The sequence below is a fragment of the Rhinopithecus bieti genome, unplaced genomic scaffold (genome assembly GCF_001698545.2).
Source record: "Rhinopithecus bieti isolate Rb0 unplaced genomic scaffold, ASM169854v2 scaffold_3764, whole genome shotgun sequence".
Classification (NCBI taxonomy): Eukaryota; Metazoa; Chordata; class Mammalia; order Primates; family Cercopithecidae; genus Rhinopithecus; species Rhinopithecus bieti.
The window spans coordinates 1,189,337-1,198,453 of record NW_016804367.1 but is presented as its reverse complement, the minus strand read 5'-3'; positions in this window follow the sequence as shown (position 1 = coordinate 1,198,453).

Sequence of the window (9,117 nt, the reverse complement as noted above, 5' to 3'; positions counted from 1 at the left end):
TCTGTTAGAAAAAGGTAATTTAACACTAACCACTGATAATTCCCTTAACCCAGCAGATTTCCTAACAGTGTATTTAAATCTTAATTACCATACAAAGGTCCGACCAGACCTTCAGGACAGGACAATAGATGGTTCCTCCCAGGTGATTGAGGAAAAAATCCCAGTGAGTATTCAGTAATTGATAGGGAGACTCTTGTGGAAGCAGAGTTAGAAAAATTGCCCAATAATTGTTCTGCTCAAACATGCCAGCTTTTTGTACCCAGCCAAGCCTTAAAGTACTTACAGAATTAAAAAGGACTATCTCAATCCTGACTCAAAAGGTTACCTACACCCTCTCTGAAATGAATTTGCATAAGAACTGTTGTTTATGGGAATGCATCTTGATGGGGCAGCTGGGTTGTTATGAAATAGGAACCCAGCCCAGCTCTAGGATTCACCCCTAAGTACAAATGCAATGTCAGGCATGCTGGTAAAGGACCGCTAGAATCCAGCAGCCCAGACCCCTTTCTTTGTGGTCAAGAAAGGTGGGAAAACAGGTGCAGGACTGCTACATCAGTGAGTGTAACTAATCCAATAAGCAGAGGTCCATGGGTGGGTATACATCCTGGAAAGGAATAAGCATTAGGACCATAGAGGACGCCCTATGACTAATGCTCATTGGAAAATGACTGGGGTGCTGGCATCCCTACATTACATTTTCAGATGGGAAACGTTCCCCCCAAGGCAAAAACACCCTTAAGATGTATTCTAGAGACCTGGGACCAATTTGACCCTCAGACACTAAGAAAGAAATGACTTATATTCTTCTGCAGTACCACCTGGCCACAATCTCCTCTTCAAAGGGGAGAAACCTGGCCTCCTGAGGGAAGTATAAATTATGACACCATCTTACAGCTAGACCTCTTTTGTAGAAAAGAAGGCAAATGGAGTGAAGTGCCATATGTACAAACTTTCTTTTCATTAACAGACAACTCACAATTACATAAAAAGTGTGATTTATGCCCTACGGGAAGCCCTCAGAGTCTACCTCCCTACCCAAGCATTCCCCTGACTCTTTCTCCAACTAATAAGGACCCCCCTTCAACCCAAATTGTCCAAAAGGAGATAGACAAAGGGCTAAACAATGAACCAAAGGGTGCCAATATTCTCCGATTATGCCCCCTCCAAGCAGTGGGAGGAGGAGAATTCAACCCAGCCAGAGTGCATGTACCTTTTTCTCTCTCACACTTGAAGCAAATTAAAATAGATCTAAGTCTATTTTAATAAGCGGGACATAGCTCATACGAAACGCTGTATGGATGGCCCTTCCTAACCAATAACCTTGTGCTTGACCAAGAGACGGCCAACTTAGTTGCAGACAACACCTCCCTAGCCAAATATCAACAAGTTCTTAAAACATTACAAGGACCCTGTCCCTGAGAAGAGGGAAAGGAACTATTCCACCCTGGTGACATCATATTAGTCAAGTCTGTTCCCTCTAATTCCCCATCCCTAGACACATCCTGGGAAGGACCCTACCCAGTCATTTTATCTACCCCAACCGTGGTTAAAGTGGCTGGAGTGGAGTCTTGTATACATCACACTCAAGTCAAACTCTGGATACTTCCAAAGGAACCCAAAAATCCAGGAGACAACACTAGCTATTCCTGTGAACTTCTAGAGGATCTGCACCTGCTCTTCAAACAACTGTGAGGAAAGTAACTAAACTCATAAATCCCCATGGCCCTCCTTTATCATATTTTTCTCTTTACTGTTCTCTTACCCCCTTTCACTCTCACTGCATGCCACTGTACAACCAGTAGCTCCCCTTACCAAGTGTTTCTATGGAGAATGCGGCTTCCCGAAATATTGATGCCCCATTGTGTAGGAATTTATTTAAGGGAACCCCCACCTTCACTGCCCACACCCATATGCCCCAGAGCTGCTATAACACTGCCACTCTTTACATGCATGCAAATACTCATTATTGGACAGAGAAAATAATTAATCGTAGCTGCCCTGGAGGACTTAGAGCCACTGTTTATTGGACTTACTTCACCCATACTGGTATGTCTGATGGGGGTGGAGTTCAAGATTAGGCAAGAGAAAAACACATAAAGGAAGTAATCTCCCAACTGACCTGGGTACATAGCACCCCTAGCCCTACAAAGGACTAGATCTCTCAAAACTACATGAAACCCTCCACACCCATACTCGCCTGGTAAGCCTATTTAATATCACCCTCACTGGGCTCCATGAGGTCTTGGCCCAAAACCCTACTAACCATTGGATGTGCCTCCCCCTGCACTTCAGGCCGTACATTTCAATCCCTGTACCTGAACAATGGAACAACTTCACCACAGAAATAAACACCACTTCCGTTTTAGTAGGACCTCTTGTTTCCAATCTGGAAATAACACATACCTCAAACCTCACCTGTGTAAAATTTAGCAATACTATAGATACAACCAACTCCCAATGCGTCCCGTGGGTAACTCCTCCCACACAAATAGTCAGCCTACCCTCAGGAATATTTTTTTTCTGTGGTACCTCAGCCTATCATTGTTTGAATGGCTCTTCAGAATCTATGTGCTTCCTCTCATTCTCAGTGTCCCCATGACCATCTACACTGAACAAGCTTTATACAATCATGTCACACCTAAGCTTCGCAACAAAAAAGTACCCATTCTTCCTTTTGTTATTGGATCAGGAGTGCTAGGTGGACTAGGTACTGGCATTTGCAGTATCACAGCCTCTACTCAGTTCTACTACAAACTATCTCAAGAACTAAATGGTGACATGGAATGGGTCACCAACTCCCTGGTCACCTTGCAAGATCAACCTAGCTCCCTAGCAGCAGTAGTCCTTCAAATTCGAAAAGCTTTAGACTTGCTAACTGCCGAAAGAGGGGGAACCTGTTTTTTTAGGGGAAGAATGCTGTTATTATGTTAATCAATTCAGAATAGTCACCGAGAAAGTTAAAGAAATTAGAGCTCGAATACAACATACAGCAGAGGAGCTTCAAAACACAGGACCCTGGGGCCTCCTCAGCCAATGGTTGCCCTGGATTCTCCCCTTCTTAGGACCTCTAGCAGCTATAATATTGTTACTCCTCTTTGGACCCTGTATCTTTAACCTCCATATTAAGTTTGTCTCTTCCAGAATCAAAGCTGTAAAGCTACAAATCATTCTTCAAATGGAGCCCCAGATGCAGTCCATGACTAAAATCTACCATGGACCCCTGGACCAGCCTGCTAGCCCATGCTCTGATGTTAATGACATCGAAGGCACCCCTCCTGAGGAAATCTCAACTGCACAACCTCTACTATGCCCCAGTTCAGCAGGAAACAGTTAAAGCAGTCTTTGGCCAACCTCCCCAACAGCACTTGGGTTTTCCTGTTGAGAGGGGGGAGACTGAGAGACAGAACTAGCTGGATTTCCTAGGCTGACTAAGAATCCCTAAGCCTAGCTGGGAAGGTGACCGCATCCACCTTTAAGCATGGGGCTTGCAACTCAGCTCACACCCAATCAGTCAGGTAGTAAAGAGAGCTCACTAAAATGTTAATTAGGCCAACACAGGAGGTAAAGAAATAACCAACTATCACCTGAGAGCAGGGTGAGAATAATAATAGGGGGAGGGACAATAATCAGTATATAAACCCAGACATTCAAGCCAGTAATGGCTGCCCTCTTCGGGTCCCCTCCCTTTGGGAGTTCTGTTTTCACTCTATTAAATCTTGCAGCTGCACTCTCTTCTGGTCCATGTTTGTTATGGTTTGAGCTAAGCTTTCGCTCGCCATCCACCACTGTTGTTTGCCACTGTTTGCTGCCTTCAGTGACCCACCGCTGACTTCCATACCTCTGGATCCAGCAGGGTGTCCACCATGCTCCTGATCCAGTGAGGCACCCATTGCCGCTCCAGATCAGGTTAAAGGCTTGCCATTATTCCTGCATGGCTAAGTGCTCAAGTTTGTCCTAATCGAACTGAACACTAGTCACTGGGCTCCACAGTGCTCTTCCATGATCCACAGCTTCTAATAGAGCTATAACACTCACCACATGGCTCAAAATTCCATTCCTTGGATTCTGTGAGGCCAAGAACCCCAGGTCAGAGAACACAAGGCTTGCCACCATGTTGGGAGTGGTCTGCAGCCATCTTGGAAGCATCCCGCCATCATCTTGGGAGCTCTGGGAGCAAGGACCTCCTGGTAACACTCTCATATATTTAAAGTTGTGCCTAAGACTGACATTTTCTTTTCTTTTCTTTTCTTTTTTTTTTTTTTTTTGAGATGGAGTCTCGCTCTGTTGCCTAGGCTGGAGTGCAGTGGCACAATCTTGGCTCACTGCAAGCTCTGCCTCCTGGGTTCATGCCATTCTCCTGCCTCAGCCTCCCTAGTAGCTGAGACTACAGGCACCCACCACAACACCTGGCTAATTTTTTGTATTTTTAGTAGAGATGGGGTTTCATCATGTTAGCCATACAGTTAAGCGTGCATATACTCTGTGACCCAACAATTCCACTCTGGCATTTATCCAAGAGAAATGAAAGCTTATCTGCAAAACTCCTTGTATAAGAAAGCTCATAGCAGTCTTATTCATACTAGCCCAAAAGTAGAAATAGTCCAGATGCCCATCAACAAGAAAATGGATAAACTAAACTGTATTTTAACCATAAAACACTACTCAGCAATTAAAAAAAAAACTAATGAAACATGCAACAACATGGATGAATTCCAAAATATTATACTAAATAAAGGAAGCAAGACAAAAGAAAATGTGTACTATATGATTTCATGTATATGAGCAGCTGAAATAGGCAAAGACAAAATAAGTTGGAAAATAGCAGAAAGGAAAATAGCAGAATGGCTGCCACTGAAGGAGCGAGGATTGACTAGTAAGGGGCAAGAGAGAACTCTCTAGGATAATTGAAGTGTAGATAGGTACATGGGTTACACAAGTATATGCAATTCATTGCACTATACACTTAATTCATTTCACTGTATTAAATTATACCCTGATTATAAACAAAAAAAAAAAGGTTCCACTGGTTACTCAATGTTTTAAAGCTGAGTGAATACAAAAAGCAAAATGATGAACTAGTTAATAACCAGAATGGAGAATTTTCCATCTACCACTTTATTATTTTTCCTTGGAAAGGTTTACATGTCTCTATACTACTTTATAATTTCTTTGACAATTGCCAAAGCCAAATCCAAAGGTATGAGTGAGAAAGACAAAAAGGATAAATAGTAAAATATTTTCTAGGGGAAACATTAGAGAGTTTTAGTTTTGGATATTGACCAGAAGCAACAGTAAAACATAGCAAGTAAGACTGTGAATTTGCAAGGCTTAGACCAATGCACCACATAAATGCAGTACCTGCCATGGGGGAACCTAGAAATATAAGATGGTTAAGAAACTGGGACTGAGCTCAAGGTTTAAGGTCTAAAACAAGGTATCTTTCATATCTTAAATCACATATTCATTCACAAAGCACTTATCTATGGAGTGTTATTGTATGCAAGGCACATTCCAGTGCAGTCCTATACAATACAAACCTAAAGTACAAGGGAAGCCATGACAGACTGTACCAGGAATATGGGGACACTGTCACCTAAATACTGCACTTTTCCAACAGTGTTAGCAAACGGCACACCAGGAGATTATATCCCATGCCTGGCTCAGTGGGTCCCATGCCCATTGAGCCTTGCTCACTGCTAGCTCAGCAGTCCGAGATGGAACTGCTAGGTGGCAAGCCTGACTGGGGGAAGGGACATCTGCCATTGATGAGGCTTGAGTAGGTAAACAAAGCAGCCAGGAAGTTCAAACTGGAAGAAGCCCACTGCAGATCAAGGAGGCCTGCCTGCCTCTGTAGACTGCACCTCTAGGTGCAAGGTATAGCCAAACAAAAGGCAGCAGAAATTTCTGCAGACTTAAATGTCCCTGTCTGACAGCTCTGAAGAGAGCAGTGGTTCTCTCAGCATGGTGTTTGAGCTCTGAGAACAGACAGACTGTCTCCTCAAGAGGGTCCCTGATCCCAGTATAGCCTAATTTGGAGACACCTCCCAGTAGGGGCCAAGTGACACCTCACACAGCCAGGTGTCCTGCTGAGACGAAGCTGCCAGAGGAAGGATCAGGCAGCAGTATTTGCTGTTCTGCAATATTTGTTGTTCTGAAACCTCTGCTCATGATATCCAGGCAAACAGGGTCTGGAGTGGACCTCCAGCAAACACCAACAGACCTGCAACTGAGGTACCTGATTGTCAGAAGGAAAATTAACAAACAGAAAGGAATAGCCTCAACATCGGCAAAAAGGACATCCACACCAAAACCCCATCTGTAGGTCACCATCATCAAAGACCAAAGGTAGATAAAACCACAAAGATGGGGAGAAATCAGAGCAGAAAAGTTGAAAATTCTAAAAACCAAAGCACCCTCTCTCCTCCAAAGGATTGTAGCTCCTTCTCAGCAATGGAACTAAGCTGGATGGAGAATGACTTTGACAAGCTGACTGAAGTAGACTTCAGAAAGTTGATAATAACAAACTTCTCTGAGCTAAAGAAGGATGTTTGAAATCATCAAAAGGAAGCTAAAAACCTTGAAAAAAGATTAGACGAATGACTAATTAGAATAGACAGTGTAGAGAAGACCTTAAATGACCTGATGGAGCTGAAAACCATGGCACAAGAACTACATGATGCATGCACAAGCTTCAGTAGCCAATTCAATCAAGTGAAAGAAAGGGTATCAGTGATTGAAGATCAAATTAATGAAATGAAGCAAGAAGAGAGGTTTAGAGAAAACAGAATAAAAAGAAATGAACAAAGTCTCCAAGAAATATGGGACATTGTGAAAAGACCAAATCTACGTTTGACTGGTGTACTTGAAAGTGTCAGGGAGAATAAAACCAAGCTGGAAAACACTCTTCAGGATATTATCCAAGAGAACGTCCCCAACCTAGAAAGGCAGGCCAATATTCAAATTCAGGAAATACAGAGAATACCACAAAGATACTCCTCAAGAAGAGCAACCCCAAGACATATAATTCAGATTCCAAGGTTGAAATGAAGGAAAAAATATTAGGGGCAGCCAGAGAGAAATGCTGGGTTACCCAAAAAGGGAAGCCCATCAGACTAACATCAGATCTCTTGGAAGAAGCTCTACAAGTCAGAAGAGAGTGGGGGCCAATATTCAACATTCTTAAAGAAAACAATTTTCAACCCAGAATTATCCAGTCAAACTAAGCTTAATAAGTGAAGGAGAAATAAAATCCTTTACAGACAAGCAAATGCTGAGAGATCTTGTCACCACCAGGCCCGCCTTACAAGAGCTCCTGAAAGAAGCACTGAACAGCCAACACCAGCTGCTGCAAAACAGGTACCAGCTGCTGCAAAAACATGACAAATTGTAAAGACCATCCATGCTAGAAAGAAACTGCATCAACTAACGGGCAAAATAACCAGCTAACATAATAATGACAGGATTGAATTCACACATAACAATATTAACCTTAAATGTAAATGGGCTAAACGCCCCAATTAAAAGACACAGACTGGCAAATTGGATAAAGTCAAGACCCATCGGTGTGCTGTATTCAGGAGACCCATCTGATGTGCAGAGACACAAATAGGCTCAAAATAAAGGGATGGAGGAAGATCTACTACGAAAATGGAAAGCAAAAAAAAAAAGCAGGGGTTGAAATCCTAGTCTCTGATAAAACAGGCTCTAAACCAACAAAGATCAAAAGAGACAAAGAAGGGCATTGCATAATGGTAAACAGATCAATTCAACAAGAAGAGATAACTATCCTAAATATGTATGTATGTATGCACCCAATACTGGAGCACCCATATTCATAAAGCAAGTCCTTACAGACCTACAAAGAGACTTAGACTCCCACACAATAATAATGGGAGACTTTAACACCCCACTGTCTACATTAGACAGATCAGTGAGACAGAAGGTTAACAAGGATATCCAGGACTTAAACTCAGCTCTGCACCACGCAGACCTAATAGACATCTACAGAACTCTCCACCCCAAGTCAACAGAATATACATTCTTCTCAGCACCACATCACACTTATTCCAAAATTGACCACATAATTGGAAGTAAAGCACTCCTCAGCAAATATAAAGGAACAGAAATCACAACAAACTATCTCTCAGACCACAGTGCAATCAAATTAGAACTCAGAATTAAGAAACTCACTCAAAACTGTATAACTACATGGAAACTGAACAACCTGTTCCTGAATGACTACTGGGTAAATAACGAAATGAAGGCAGAAATAAAGATCTTCTTTGAAACCAATGAGAACAAAGACACAATGTGCCAGAATCTCTGGGACACATTTAAAGCAGTGTGTAGAGGGAAATGTATAGCACTAAATTCTCACAAGAGAAAACAGGACAGATCCAAAATCAACACCCTAACATCACAATTAAAAGAACCAGGGAAACAAGAGCAAACAAATTCCAAAGTAAGCAGAAGGCAAGAAATAACTAAGATCAGAGAAGAACTGAAGGAGATAGAGACACAAAAAACCCTTCAAAAAATCAATGAATCCAGGACCTGGTGTTTTGAAAGATCAACAAAATTGATAGACCACTAGCAAGACTAATAAAGAAGAAAAGAGAGAAGAATCAAATAGACGCAATAAAAAATGATAAAGAGGATATCACCACCGACCCCACAGAAATACAAACTACCATCAGAGAACGCTATAAACACCTCTACACAAATAAACTAGAAAATCTAGAAGAAATGCATGAATTCCTGGAAACATACACCTTCCCAAGATGAAACCAGGAAGAAGTTGAATCCCTGAATAGACCAATAACAGTCTCTGAAATTGAGGCAATAATTAATAGCCTACCAACCAAAAAAAGTCCAGGACCAGATGAATTCACAGCTGAATCCTACCAGAGGTAAAAGAGGAGCTGGTACCATTTCTTTGATAGAAAAGAAAAGAAGAAGAGGGGATCCTCCCTAACTCATTTTATGTGGCCAGCATCATCTTGATACCAAAGCCTGGCAGAGACACAACAAAAAAAGAAAATTTTAGGTCAATATCCCTGATGAACATCGATGCAAAAATCCTCAATAAAATAGTAGCAAACCAAATCCAGCAGCACA